The following is a 12,593-nucleotide window of genomic DNA, read 5'->3' as shown; positions in this document are numbered from 1 at the left end:
CAGAGAAATTGCATCACAGCTAGACGAGGAAAAGCAAGGCATACTCTTTCCACCTTACCTTATGACAGAAGAAAGTGATAATATAGTTTTCTTACTAAGCGAATACATGATGGTTAAATTATGTACTACACGAAGTACATGTTGCTACAGATTTCATCTTCCTTTCTTTTTCAGTAAGAAAAAAAATGAGAGAAAGAATCTGATTCAAACTGTGTGAGGGGATAGAAACATTTAAGGCATTACTCTTTCCTCTCAAATTAGGTTTAGGAATGGATTAAATCTATCAGGTTACCTTGCTCTCCAAATCGTTTTCTATACAATATTTCTAAATTTTGTTTAAATTCTTATTTTAGAAAAATAAATTGAATCAAATTCTTCTTCAGAGCTGCTGTTGGAATGAGATGATGCTTAATTTTAAGGATTTTATGCTACATTTTACATTCAACATCATTCCCACCAAAGGCACTTAAAAAAAACTGGGGGGGAAATGCACTGGTTTTTTTGAAGCATCAGATTCAATGTATTTATTTATTTATTTCTTTATTTCTTTATTTCTTTATTTGTTTATTTATTTATTTAATTTGTATGCCGCCCCTTTGCGTAGACTCGGGGCGGCTCGGGGCGGCTCACTCCGTAGACTCGGGGTGGCTCACACAATAATAAACAATATATAACAAATCTAATAATTTAAAAGAAACACTAAAAGCCCCATTATTAAAAGCAAACATACATACAAGCATACCATACATAAACTGTATAGGCCCGGGGGAGATGTTTCAATTCCCCCATGCCTGACGGCCAAGGTGGGTTTTAAGGAGTTTATGAAAGGCGAGGAGGGTGGGGGCAATTCTAATCTCTGGGGGAAGCTGGTTCCAGAGGGTCAGGGCGCCACATGTATGCATGTATGTATGTATGTATGTATGTATGCATGTATGTATGTATCGAGTGACCCGGTATAATATGGGAGGCAGTATGCTCCCTTCCATATTTGGGCATACCAGGTAACAGGATAGAAGATCATTTAATTCCTCCCCTGGCTCAGCTGATAAGGGCAGAGAACTTGTGGCTTAGAGGTTAAAAGCACCTTGCCTAACAAGGCAAGCAGCCCAAGTTTTAATTCGAAGAAAGGTATGACTAGTTGATGAGAGCTAAATATCTTGAAATACTAGTCTCCCTTTATTTCTTTATCAGCAAAAATGTAAGTTTGAAAATATGGATGGACCATGGAGAAGGGCTGAAAGGCAAAAAAGAAGTAGTACGCTCCCTCCCATATTTGGTATACCAGTTGACTCAATAGAAAAATGATATATAGATGGATGGATGGATGCGTGCGCACACACACGTGCATTTAATACTTTGTTTTACACAGACATTACATGTTTTTTTCTTTGTGCATGTGAGTATAACCCTGCATCCTTTCTCAAAAGAAGCAGTAGCTTCTCTTCATTGACAAAATTAGTGAGCTGTGAAATGAATTAATTAACAATAGGAAGCCTAGAGATTACTGAATTTGTCATCACACAACACAACCACAGATTTAGGTTCTATAATTTCCTCCATACAAATTAATCTCAACTCACTTTACAATAAAACAAATCATTAAAATTTTAAAACTACTCTTAACTGTTAGAGACCATAAGCTGGTACTAAAAGAGATAATGCACATTTATATGTAAATGTTTCTCCCATGGTGACATTTCCAAACTAAATAGGGGAAATAATTCTTCTGTTTAAAATGGCTTGTAGAACATTATCATGCAGTGTTTAAAACACCTGGACAACATCATGCAGTGTTTAAAACACCTATTCATGTGATAGATTTGTAAAAACATGATAGGCCCCAAAATGATTCACCCATTTATATTTCAAAGTGCTTTTAAGAGTAAAGTGAATCTATTGTGAGAGCCAAGTATCTTTTGAATCCTGACATTACAATGAGCTTGCTTTATGTAAGTGGAAATTCTAGGAACAGAATTTTAAGCAATTTAAATCACATTCTATGCAATTTAAAAGTTAGGAAACAAGCACAAAGTAACAATAACAACAAAAGATCCAAATCCTTCTAATAATCTCTGCACTTATGTACTCAGCTTCTTCCACCATCCTAGCTTAATGTAATATGTAGTAATAAATCCAGACTCCAACTATTTGAAATATATGGTTTTAACACAATTCTGCATCAATTTGATCTAAATTTTATGACAAGAATGTTCCATACTTCAACCAAAAATGCCTTTGTTATGCAATATCTTTTGATAATCAAGATACATATTATTCATATTCGGTTTTTCACATTTTCACAAATACCTATTTTAATGGACTACTTTAATAGATAAGCTACAAAAGAACATATGGTAGATGCTGCCCCTTCTAGGAGAAAGAAATATTTTTTTTAAAAAAGAACATGGTCATGTACAGGTACTCCTTCACAATGGTGGGCTGACCTTGGTTCAGACCGGTTCTTAAACCAGTAACGGCAGTGGTGGGAGGCTCCGCCCACTCACCCGGGATGCTTCTGCACATGCACAGAAGCATCGCACACACAAACCGGTGGTGATCTAATGTGGAATCCACCACTCTCCTTGACTTATAAACACAACTGAGCCCAAAATTTCTGATGCTAAATGAGATAGTTACTAAGTGAATCTTGCTCAATTTTACCAGCTTTCTTGCCACAGTTGTTAAGTGAACCACTGCAGTGCTAAGTTGTTAAGTGAATCCAGCTTCCCGATCAACTTTGCTTGTCAGACGATTGCAAAAAGTGATCACTGCAGTGTCATAAATCTAGCCAAGCATCTGAATTTTGATCACCTGGCCACAGGGATGCCGCAAATGGTCATAAGCAGTAATGGGTTGCCAGTCCATACCAGAAGTGAAAATGAAGCGGCACATGTAGCTTCATGTCTCCAGTGTGCATTGGGAAACAGGCCATTTCCATCCTCTGGGGGGAAGCTGTTTATGCCCCCCCCTATGCATTGAATTATGGGTGTGGGCACTCGCGCATGCCTGATAGTGTGCACGCACACTCTTTCGGCACCCAAGGAAAAAAAAGGTTTGCCATGACTGCTCTATACTCTATACTCTGCACTCTATACCCATGATGGCAAAACTATGGCACACGTACCACATGTGGCACAGGGAGCCATATCGGAGGGCACATGAGACGTTGCCCTATGTCAGCTCCAGTGCACATGCGCACACTGGTCAGCTGATTTTTGGCTTTGGGGAAAGCCGTTTCACCCTGCAGAGGCTTCAGGGAAGCTTCCCAGAGTGCAAAAAATTGGGCAAACTAGAAGTTCAGAAAACGCACTTCTAGTTTGCCCATTGTGCTATTTTTTTCAGTCTAGAGGGTTCAGGGAAGCTTCCTGAAGCCCTGGAGTGCAAAAAACAGCCCAACGGACAAACTATAAGTTTGGTAAATGCACTTCTAGTTTGTCCACTGTGCTGTTCTTCCAAATTACTTTATTCCGTTTTAAAATCTTTTAAATTACTTTTCCCTTGGTTTATTTCATCATCATTATTATTTTTATTGTCTTCTCCTTCTCATCTTCTTGCTTTGTTTCCTGGTTTATCTGATCTACCTTTTCCTCCATTCTTTCTACTGTCTCCTATCTTTCCTGGACTCTTTGATCAGACTCTTCATTCATTATCAGTTGTAGCATATTTTTTATTTTCCTATTTATGCCTTGCATTAGGTTCTTTATCTTTCTGTGGTTCCTTGTCATAGGACCCCAAATGCTTTGAAACATCCATACCATTTCTCTTGAAATTTCACTCATTTTCCTCTGAGAAAGCATTTTGTCTTATTTTAATAAGCCCCGCTCTTACTCAAGTCCAAAAACAATATATTCAAGTCAAATGTTGTTCAATAATCATAGTTCTTTGCATCTTAGGATTTTCAATAAATTGATTAATCCAAATTTAGTTCAATTTATGGAAGCAAAGTCAGTTATTCAAGTAAATACAAGGTGATAGTGCCAGTATTTTTAATGCCTTTCCAAAACAATGCCTCCCAGATTAAGAATCCAATTTTCTATGTTTTAAAACATGGGAACTCAGCATGGGAGTGCGGAGACCTACTCCTCAGCTCCGATCTTGCCGCAATGTCAGCTGGAAGTCCAATTCACTATATAACTATAGCTATCTCTAGAAAAATGTTTGAGTAAAGGAAATTAATGATATGAATTTCACTAGATACTGGATTTAAATAATTATATAATAATGGAGTTGGAAGGGACCTTGGGAGTCCTCCTGCTTAATCAGAAGACTCTACATGATTCCAAACTAATGGCTGTCCAAACTCTTTTTTTACCCTTCAGGTAAAATAAATATACAGTGGTACCTCATCATACGAACTTAATTGTTTCCAGGAGGAGGTTCGTAAGGTGAAAAGTTTGTAAGATGAAACAATGTTTCCCATAGGAATCAATGTAAAAGCAAATAAAGTGTGCAAATCCTTCAGGAAAATCCCAAACTTTAGAAGAGAGGCGAACAGAGGGCAGGGAGGAGCAGCTAAAGGGGGAGGGTGGAAGAAGCAAGGCTAGGCTAAAGGGTGAGTGGGAAGGAAGAAAGGCAAGGGGGACGCCCCTCCCTTTTCTTTCTTCAAAAGACACCGTTTCAGTTCCTTTGCAAGCACGTTGTTCTCTGCAAAATGTTTCCTACTCCAAGCAGCCCCTCCCTTTTCTTTCTTCAAAAAAGGGAAAAAAAGAGAAACCCCTTCATCCCAGCAGCAGCTGCTTGGGTTCATAAGGTAAAAATAGTTCGGAAGAAGAGGCAAAAAAATCTTAAACACCGGGTTCGTATCTTGAAAAGTTCGTTAGAAGAGGCGTTCGTAAGATGAGGTACCACTGTATTGCCTTAATTTACAAATGAAGACATGATAGTTATTTATTTATTTATTCGATCTATTTCCTCTTGTACAATTAAAAATGGCATAGCCAATATTCCCTCCTTTTATTTTCCCCACAACCATAATTCTGTGCGATGCATTGGACTGAGAAAAAATGATTTTAGTATCTATCTGTCCGCCTGCCTGCCTGCCTGCCTGTCTATCTAACTCATCATGATGATAGAATGCAGAACAACATTAAAATGAAATGTTGTTAATGAAAAATGCCAAATTTGCAACAGATACACGTATATAAGAAATGACTTTGTCAATAGTCCAATTGATGTACAAAATGTAATATTTAATAGAACTCTGTCATGTTATTGAAGCTCATCCTTCAGTGATAATGTTGGATAACACAAAATGTATGAATATTAGTTATGCATTCATTATGAAAATTAATCTTTTGAAAGACTATAAAGAAAGAACAACCCAATTTGTTTGCTGGAATTAGATAATGCAGACTTGTTAGGGTTTCAACATTATTTCAGCTTTCTGCTTATAGTACAGTACTGAGAAAGCCATTAGCTAGCTGTTAACTCCCTCTAGCAGATAAGAATTCATGTTGATTAATTGTTCCTGGATTCAACTGAGATATTACATAGATCTTCAAAGTGGTGCTTTGCTTTAATGGAGATTTCAAGTGCCTCCATAAAGTCCTTCAAGTGACTTAAGTGCTGCCACTTTTCCTTAGTTGACAAAACTGCTTGTGTGCATGCACAAAAGCTATTGGTGAGGTGGATCAGATGATTGAGGCCCAAGCCTCAAATATTCGTCAAGACAAAGCAAAGAGCCTCTGCAAGATACTAGAAAAATGTCAAGAAGAAATAATATACTTCTGTAAGAAAAAGCACTTCTGTAAGTTGTATTAGACTCCACCACCACACACACACTGGAGTAGAGGAAACTAGAAAACAACTTCACAGGAAGATCACATCTTCAGACGGTTTTATTGACATGGGATATAAATGACAGAATTTTGATAATACTTTCAGTGAATCAAGGAGGCACTTGCATGGTTCACTTCCAAATATTATTTTGTTTCTCAAGACTTAATTGAGACACCTCCCCCAGGCTTACAGAATTTTATGTATGGTATGCTTGTGTTGTATGGTTTTTAAATGACGGGATTTTAGATGCTTTCTTTTAATTATAAGATTTGTTACATTGTATATTGTTTTTATTATTGTTGTGAGCTGCCCCAAGTCTACGGAGAGGGGTGGCATACATATCTAATAAATTATTATTATTATTGTTGTTGTTGTTGTTGTTGTTAGCTCTGGCCCAGCTCCTGCTCCAAGGACTGTGGAGGTGGATGTGGGGGAAACATCCAAATGTCACAGACCTGTTTTGCTGCCGACAGAGTCGGCCAGTGAATTATCATCTGAAGAAGGAAGTGTCTGTGTAGATTTTCTCTATGGTGATCTTTCTCTAACTTGGTCTTTCAGTTCACCACTGACACTGTAAATGATCCCATCTATGTTGCTCTGTTTCTCTTTCCTTCCATGTTTCTCAACATTAGATCCTTTTCTAGAGATTTAGGTCTGAGTCAAAAGTAGGATAATATGAGCTTGGTTATTTGTCCCACAAGTAAAAATATGGATTATTTTTTTGATGATACATCAGTTTGTTTTTGCATTGACAATAGTATTCTCAGGAGTCTTCCCCAACACCAAAGTTGAAAAATTCTAATATTATTCCTATCCGAGACCGCCTTCTGCTGCACGAATCCCAGTGACCGATTAGGTCCCACAGAGTGGGCCTTCTCCGGGTCCTGTCAACTAAACAATGTCATTTGGTGGGCCCCAGGGGAAGAGCCTTTTCTGTAGCGGCCCCGACTCTCTAGAACCAGCTCCCCCCAGAGATTAGAACTGCCCCTACCCTCCTTGCCTTTCGTAAACTCCTCAAAACCCACCTTTGTCGTCAGGCATGGGGGAACTGAGATATCTCCCCCGGGCCTATACAATTTATGTATGGTATGTTTGTATGTATGTCTGCTTAATAATGGTTTTTTAAAAATATTTTAAATTGTAAATTATTAGATTTGTTATGAACTGTTTTATTGTGTTGTGAGCCGCCCCGAGTCTACGGAGAGGGGCGGCATACAAATCTAATAAATAATAATAATAAATAATAATAATAATAATAATAATCCTTCTTTTTCAAAGTCCAACTTTTACTTTCATAGACTGTAATAGGGAATATAACGGCTTGCAAACTTCTGAATTTTTTACCCATAGACATATCACTTTTGAATATCTTTTCCAATTACTTCATGGCTTCTCTATCAAGCATCAGCCTGCAGAGTATTTCTTGACTGCTTGCTTCTTTATGGTTGATATCTGACCCTGAAAGGCAAAAACTATCCACCACTTTGATATCGTCAGTGCCGATTCCAAAGCTGGTTGTCTACCTGCAGTCATTAATTAGGTCTTCTTTAATATTTAATCTTAGTCTCACTATTTCACTTTACTTCTTGACTTTTATTATTAGAACTTCGTTATTCAAATAGTAGCACCAGGATATTACATGTTTCTTCCTCCAATTTTAAAGTCATATTCATCATCAGTTCAGCTTTCCTTTTTTCATACAGGCTGATTAAATAAAGGGAGAGAATATAGACTTGTTGCGCTCCTTTGCCAAACTGGATACAGTCTATTGTATGTTGATTTGTAATTTCTAGATCTGTATGAAAACGTACCATGAAACTGAACCACATTTAAATCTTTGATATTTAGAAGTATGTATAATTAGATACCAAATATATTAATAAATACATAAATACAGTAATTTTGTTTGTAAAGTTGTCTGAATAGTATGGGACAGGATATAGTAGTCAAGAAGTTAAAATGGAAACGATTGTCCTCTTTTTCAGTCTACAATGGAACTTCTCCTTGTTCTGATGATGGAATGTTTGAGAATGGAGTGGGTGAGAATGATGAAATACTGTCAGTTCTATAACTTGGGAAGATCTGGGGTTGCTAGCAGTCTAGAATATATTTCAGTGCCGTTAGTACAGTATATTGTAATAGCATCACACAAACCTGTGAAACATCTTCAACTTCAATTTATACTTAACCCAATCCAGAAATTTGAAAAAAATGATTTCTCAAATATCCAAGATGCATTACATCTTCCTCCTTTTTTGTATGAAACCTACATTACAGCATAGTTCTTGTCCCCATACCACAGTGAAGGGCTACCATTTTTTTTACTACCACACTGTGGGTGTGGCTTATGCAGGACACCCTGCATTTTCTTTCCACATCTTTCATGCAAATTTGGTGCTCTGGGATGAGCTCCATTTTTGCTATGCCCACTGCGTCCCACATCGTCCAGGCAGCAGCCCACCCCTGCCATACCACCTTTCTACTAAATCTGTCCCTGCTTTCTGAACTTCCTACAGTAGATTGGAAACCTGAGACTACATTCATAGCATTGTATCTTCCTTCACTAAAATGTTTCTTTTGTGGTGCCTGATAGTAGAGGGATCCTCTGGTGTCCCACTTTCCATCTTTACTCTGCTTTGTGAATTCTAATTATCCACAGTATTGTTTCCAGCAACTATAATAGATGTACAGATCTGAATAACTCGTAGACATTCTTGCCTCTCCCTGTTTATGCCTGCCCTTTTTTTCCATTTTTACCAATTAAATGTTTTGATGTTTAATAAATATAAAGCTTTTTTCCCCAGCGATGTGCATGCATGCATTGACTGAAAACTGCTGGATGCAAACTAATCTTGAAATTTCACCCACCATAATTTTTCAAGATTAATTTCATCTAATATAAGGCATGCAATAAAATTATTATGTTATGTTATGTTATGTTGTGTTGTGCTGTGTGTGTTATATTTATATTATATTTATATGCTTTTTTAATATTAGATTTGTTCTACTATAATATTCTTTTTATTATTGTTGTGAGCCACCCCGAGTCTTCGGAGAAGGGCGGCATACAAATCTAATAAATTATTATATTTATTATATTATATTATATTATATTATATTATATTATATTATATTATATTTATTATACAGCCGCCCCGAGTTTTCGGAGAGGGGCAGCATACAAATCTAATAAATTATTAATTATATTAATAATAATAATAATAATAATAATAATAATAATAATAATAATAATAATAATAATAATATAGTGTTTCAGGGTTGCACCACCTAAAGTAACAATGGTGCTTTTTTCCTCCCAAAAAAGGCATCTGGACCATTTTTTTCCCCTTGAGAAAGAATATCAAGTACATATCCTTCCTATACCATAAGAACTAATGATGTTTCTTGGATGAGGAACAAATCGTTTTCTTCTTTCTCCTCCAGGAAAAAAAAACAATCCAGTTGCCTTTTGAAGAAAAAAAAGGACATATTTGGGACAACTGTGACCTGGATCAAATTCAAATTCAAACCTTTATTGTCACTGCACAACATATGTACAATGAGATTGGTTGAGCTCCCTCCAAACACAATAGAACTCACAGTGAAAATAGAAAATCCGTAACCCAATAAATCATATTAACAAACACCCAGTCCTATCGCACCAGTGTGAACATGTTACATATTGTGCCAGCCCTACAAGTCCATTGTACTATGTAGTTATGATGTTATTTCACATTCAGGAGTCTGACAGCCCACAGATAAAAACTGTTCCTCGGCCTGTTAGTGTGGCTGCGTATGCTTCTATATCTCCTTCTCGATGGTAAGAGGGTAAAGAAGTCCTGACCAGGGTGTGAGTCATCCCTGAGGATTTTCCTCACTCTTCTAAGGCAGTGAGCCCTAGCGATCTCATCTAGTGGTATCAGGGGACAGCCCATGATGTTTGTGCTCACCACCTTCCGTAATGTTTTTCTATCCAAGGCTGTCAAGCCAGCATGCCATATTGTGACGCAATAAGTGAGGACACTTTTTATTGTGGGCCAGTAAAAGGAGGTAATCAGTTGCTGTTCCACACTGTTTTTACATAAGACCCTAAGGAAATGGAATCTCTGATGACTGAGAATCTCCACAGAACCGCATGTTACTTCATTCAGATGCAGCCCTTTCAAAAACTGCTGCCAAATTGTAATGCAAACATGACTGAATGCATGAAAAAGACATGCCTATTATTCTGCTCTTAAAACATACTCAGTTAAGTAATAGTAATTACAAAGATTGACAGCAAGTAATGGGGGGAGACAGCCTAAAAGAACAAGTTGTCCTGCACCTCCATGGTGTAATAAAATATATAGTCCCTGGAATAATTCTCACCGACTCCCGCATCCATTTTGTTGAGTGAGATTTAATAAATCTTCTGGTCTCCGATTAAATTTTACTGTTTTATGAACTGTAAAATTGCACTATATGCCTATTAAAGCTGGTGTTCTCTCACTTCTTGACACATTTAAAAACTCCGCCCTAGGGTATAATTAAACAAGCAGAAAATATTTTATTTTCATTACTGCAGTTTATCCCAACTGGGGGAAAAATAGGAATATCAGCAAGCCTTCAAATAATAAAAAAACACACACTTTCTAATTCGACCTGAGTACAAAACAGCTATTTTTGAAGGCAGAATTCCCCCCCCATTAATATTCATATTGACATCATAGGAAATATTATTTTAAGAATACAAATATTTACTCAGTGAATTCAAAGTAATTTGTAGAGTTAATATAATGCATCTTGAAAAATTTTAACTACAAAAATGTCTTTGTATCCTCAGAATTGAGACAAAGCATGAGGAAAAGAAATGTGTCCTTTTTAAAGAAATAAAGACTGAATCATCAGAAAGAGGTTGGTAGCCTCTTTTCTGACTTATACATTTTATTAAAAGCCATAATTTTATAAGGTGCAGCTCATGTGTACAGTGTCTGAACTATTGAAAGATTTAAATTGGGATGAAGAGAGAAGGAAAGGTGAAGGGTGGTTGGGGAGGGAAAACCATAGATTGGTAATGCTCATGGAGGTTACATCTTAAATAGATTGCAAATACCTTATCAGTCAACAGGCATTTGGGTCAGGAAGTTAGTTGAGCTTTGCTGCTGTTGATGTGTTTTTCTGTGAATAGGATCATGTTCTATCCTTGAGCACCAAGGGTTGTATGTTAGGGCATGCCATCCAAAGTCATATGTTGCCTGGTGTATATGCCACCTAGAGTCACCCTGTGAAATGGATGGCCAAATAATTAAATAGTCTGCTAAGACCTTTTTAAATTTACTGAAATCTTTTGATGCCTGTGAGTTCATCCATTTCTCATAATGCTTTTGAACTCCCACTCTTTGATATAATGTTCCAGGACACTGAAATGCTGATACTACTTTGTTCTTGTTTTCAGTCCTGATGTCAAATTTGTGAACTTCCAACCATCAAGAACATAATCACTAAGGGCCAACAATACACCTTGCAATCACACTTGTTGACTTTGTACTGAAGTTTGTCAATATATGTACCTGCAAATCGGTGAGACAACCAGGAGCACATGTATGGCTTCTCAATATACAATATCTTAATGCCTAAAGTGATACTTTCTTATCTCTTACTTTCTAAATCTATTCTTTGACTTGAAATTAATGAATTACATTTTCATCAACAACTGTATTCCACCATGAACCATCAATGGAACCAGTCTATTTCCTTGATGTCACCCAAAAAACCTACAAAATGGAAATTTAAACACATAAGAAATCTACATGGATATATGTTTCCAGTTTATGTCTGAATGGACCACTAATCTATAATTTATATGGCTTTATACAGCAGAATTACAGAACAGAATTACAGAGTTGGAAGCAGGAAACCCTATGGTGTTTCAGATAAGTGCCTATCCAGTCTCCTCTTCAAAGCCTCCAGTGATGGAAAACCCATAACTTCTGAAGGCAAGCCATTCCACTGGTTAACTGTTATCAATGTTTGGAAATTTCTCCCTAGTGCTATGTTGCTTTTCTCCTTGATTAGTTTCCATCTACTGTTTCTTGCCTTGTTTCTCAAATATCGGAAGACTACTATCATGTCACACCTAGTCTATTTTTCTTCACTAGACAAGTCATATCCAATTCCTGCGACCATTCTTCATATGTTTTAGTCTCTAGGCCCTTAATCATCTTAGTTGCTCTTCTCAACAACAACAACAACAACAACAACAACAACAACATTGTTCTCACCAACTTGACAAAGATACTCAGGTTGCCGGATCTATCCACTCACTGGAATCAATAGACAAATCAATAGAACCAAATCAATTTGCAAGGACAACATATTAAAAGATGATCACAGAATCAGAACAACAGAATGCCACTGCTTGTTACCTGCAAATTATTCAAAAATATTGTTGATTAATGGCCCCAAGTTTCACATCAGGATTCAGATCAAAGATTAAAGTAATATCAGACCATTTATTAGGATACTGTTTATCCCCCCTCAATATAAATATTGGGGGGGGGCTTTAAAAGCATCAAGTGAGAAATTGCTAAATTTATATAGATCAAAAAGTTCCAGGCAAAAGGTCTCAACAAACATAATGAGTTTTAAATGTACAATTCTTAATTGATAATGTATTACAATCCATCTCATGTGCAAGATGTGTAACCAATCTATATTTCCCTCCCTTTCTATCCAATCTAGCTTCATATCACCCCATTTTAAATCCTACATCAGTTTAGTTGTGGTATACCTCTGATGGCATGAGCTGCAGCTCACAAAGGCTTTTGACTTTGAAA

The 12,593-nt window shown here is 36.8% G+C and overlaps 1 protein-coding gene across 3 annotated transcripts in view; it reads right to left on the bottom strand.

Moving 5' to 3' along the window:
- GRIK2 (glutamate ionotropic receptor kainate type subunit 2) overlaps positions 1–12,593 on the bottom strand; it is a 581,525-nt gene that overhangs the window by 221,760 nt on the left and 347,172 nt on the right. The gene's annotated exons all lie outside the window — the stretch shown is intronic.

Source organism: Erythrolamprus reginae, chromosome 1 (genome assembly GCF_031021105.1).
Source record: "Erythrolamprus reginae isolate rEryReg1 chromosome 1, rEryReg1.hap1, whole genome shotgun sequence".
Taxonomy (NCBI): domain Eukaryota; kingdom Metazoa; phylum Chordata; class Lepidosauria; order Squamata; family Dipsadidae; genus Erythrolamprus; species Erythrolamprus reginae.
This window is presented reverse-complemented; position numbering and strand designations above follow the sequence as displayed.